Source organism: Poecilia formosa, unplaced genomic scaffold (genome assembly GCF_000485575.1).
Source record: "Poecilia formosa unplaced genomic scaffold, Poecilia_formosa-5.1.2 Scaffold410, whole genome shotgun sequence".
In the NCBI taxonomy this organism is placed as follows: domain Eukaryota; kingdom Metazoa; phylum Chordata; class Actinopteri; order Cyprinodontiformes; family Poeciliidae; genus Poecilia; species Poecilia formosa.
The window spans coordinates 275,841-278,927 of NW_006800349.1; the positions used below are offsets into that span (position 1 = coordinate 275,841).

Genomic DNA, 3,087 nt, shown 5'->3' on the forward strand with positions numbered 1-3,087 from the left:
CCCAGAGCGCCAGGTGGCTTTCAGGAGGCATCCTGACCAAATGCCTGAGCCACCTCAACTGGTGATGTGAAGGAGCAGTGGCTTTACTCCGAGTCCCTCCCGGATGACCAAGCTTCTCACCCTACGGAGAAAACCCATTTTGGCCGCTTGTATCCGGTACAGCGCCCGCTTCACTGCAGACGTTGCACCAATCCGCCTGTCGATCTCCCGCTCCAATCTTCCCTCATTTGTGAACAAGATCCCAAGATACTTAAACTCCTCCACTTGGGGCAGGACATCCTCCCCCCCGACCCGGAGAAGGCACTCTACCCTTTTCCAGCTAAAGACCATGGCCTTGGATTTAGAGGCACTGATTCTCATCCCGGCTGCTTCACACTTGGCCGAGAAACCGCTCCAGTGAGAGCTGCAGATCACGACCTGATGAAGCCAATGGGACCACATCATCTGCAAAAAGCAGAGATGCGATCCTAAAGCCACCAAAATGGATCCTCTCAACACCTCGGCTGCGCCTAGAAATTCTGTCCATGAAAGTAATGAACAGAATCAGTGACGAAGGGCAGCCTTGGTGGAGTCCAACTCTCACCGGAAACGAGCCCGACTTACTGCCGGCAATGTGGACCAGACTGACACTAGTCATACAGGGACCCGACAGCCCACATCAAAGGGCCCGGTACCCCATACTCCCAGAGAAGCCCCCACATAACCCCCCCAAGGGACACAGTCGAACGCCTTCTGCAAGTCCACAAAACACATGTAGACTGGTTGGGCGAACTCCCATGCACCCTCCAGGACCCTGCTGAGAGAGTAGAGCTGGTCCAGGGTTCCACGACCAGGACGAAAACCACACTGCTCTTCCTGAATCCAAATTCTGTCATCTACAGAAATACTCAGATGATTCTGCAGTAGTCTGGTGTATCAGAGATGGACAAGACTCTGAATACAGAGATCTGGTGGACCGCTGTGTGGTATGGGAACAATCATCTCCTCTCTCTTGAATATAAACAAAACAAAGGAGATGATAGTAGATTTCAAAAGAATCAGGTTTAGATTAAACACTTATGATGTGTGGTAGTTTGACTGTGGACCCAAATGCAGAACAGCAAAGGTATGGAGTAGGTGATGAAAATATTTAATGAAAAATGATGAACACAAAATCATGCAAAAGACCTCAGGAAGGAACCAGCGAGGAGTGAAAGGAGAAAAGGTGCATAAGTACTGAGAGGGTGGATAATGGAACAAAGGACCAGGCTGATTAGGTAACTGATACAAGTGTGAGGGGAGAGAGCAGAAGGCAGACTGAGGAAAGAAAGAAAGAGTGACACAGGGGAACAGAAAATGAATCTAACACAAAAGAATAACTAGACCTAAGAAACAAATGAACTGGAGTAACAAGGAATGACTAGAAACAATAAACATAATAAACTTGAATCACTAAGAAAGGACTGAACCAAAGTAAAACAAACATGGCTGATCTTAAATAAAAAAACGGGAACTAAGGAAGACAGAAATTAACAAAAACCAATTGAACAAGCCAAGATCCTAAAAATCCTATTCCCATCATGGGAGAAGAAGTGGAGGTGGTTGAGGAATATAAATACCTCGGTGTTCATCTGAAGACGCCACAGTGAAACCATCTATAAGAGGTGTGGGCAACTCCAGGCCTTGAGAGCCAGTGTAATGCTACTCTTACATGCGACTCTACTTTGACATGCTTCAGTCAAATAATGAGGTCATTATCAGGACTCTGGAGAACTTGACAGCACTAAGGATGTGATTTAGCTTATTTGATTGAAGTGTGTTGGATCAGGGAGACATCTAAGAGTTGCAGGACACTGGCCCTCGAGGACTGGGATTCCCCACTCCTGGTCTATAAGAAGGGACAGAGCAGACTGCACTTATTGAGGAAGACAATATTCTTCAAGGTTTGTAGCAAGATGATGCAGATCTTCTATAAGTATAAGTTGTTGAGATCAACAGACATATGCCTGATAGTACAGTCTTTGTACAAATAGGACTATTGTGGTCACACAGCCAAAAAAAAAAAAGAAATCTTATATACTAGAACAAATCTGAATCAATAAAAGGGGATTTTATAAAACTCTTCTTGACTCCGTCTTTTCAGCAGACCAAAACAAGAGGAAACATGCAGTGCATTGTTTTCTCTAAATAACTGGCTTGACACAACATAAAATCCATTCATGGATGGATTGCATGTTGTTTATAGACTATTTTAATTATTTTCTGGGAACAACTTTTCTAGAGACAGACTCACTCTTGTTAAGCTTGGAGCAAAACATTTTGTTTCAGATATGGAGACTCGGACCATGAGCATTGCTTCCTCTCAAGGCTGTATACTTTCACCCATGCTCTTCTCTCTGCACACCAACTGCTGCACGTCCAGCCATCCACCTTACCATGGACCCAGTGTCTGAACAACATGGAGGCAGAGGAACTGAGAATCCTCAGTCATTATGAGACTGAGGGCAGCCAGACTAGTTTATTTTTGCTAAATTATTATATTTAGCTAAATGTTATTGTTGAGGGGCACAAGCAAGCCTCCTGACACACAGAAAAAAAATAAAATAAAAAAGGACACTTGGGCCATCAAGAATAAAAGGGGCGGGGGCTCAAGCCCCTTACACCAACCCTCCTCGCCCCCCTCCCTCCCTGCCACCCTCTGCACGTGCCTGGCCCTAGGTGTGTCTGCATCTTGCAGATCATTAATGCAGTGTACCAAACAACATCTACATGAAACTATTCGTTCTTAAAGCCTAACCTCTTCTGGTCTTCTGGACTGAATAGGACTAAAAATGCTTTTCCACAACCAGCATGCTCCATGACACCGTGACAGGTCTTTTCGTTGCATGACAGAAAAGCATTGGCAGTCACTAAACTGCAATCAGTACGGTTAAAAACTGACCTCCCCTCAGATTCCTCCTCCTTCTGCCGCTGCAGCAGATTCTTTGCACTAAAGAGAAACGATGACAGATGTAAAGCAGCTGCTGCAGTGTGATGCTACTTCTTTCACTAGAGGCTCGCACAAATACATCCTCCTGCCTCCATGTTCTGAAGGACGCAGATGTATCT

General features: G+C 45.4%; 1 protein-coding gene across 3 annotated transcripts in view; it reads right to left on the bottom strand.

Moving 5' to 3' along the window:
• steap2 (STEAP family member 2, metalloreductase) overlaps window positions 1–3,087 on the bottom strand; it is a 39,427-nt gene that overhangs the window by 34,360 nt on the left and 1,980 nt on the right. The window contains exon 1 of one of the 3 annotated variants that reach the window (XM_007576559.2): window positions 2,921–3,070. The exons of the other annotated variants lie outside the window; for them this stretch is intronic. The gene's annotated coding sequence lies outside the window, so the exon portion shown is untranslated. Of the gene's footprint in view, window positions 1–2,920; window positions 3,071–3,087 lie in introns of those variants that run through there. 3 annotated transcript variants of the gene reach the window in all.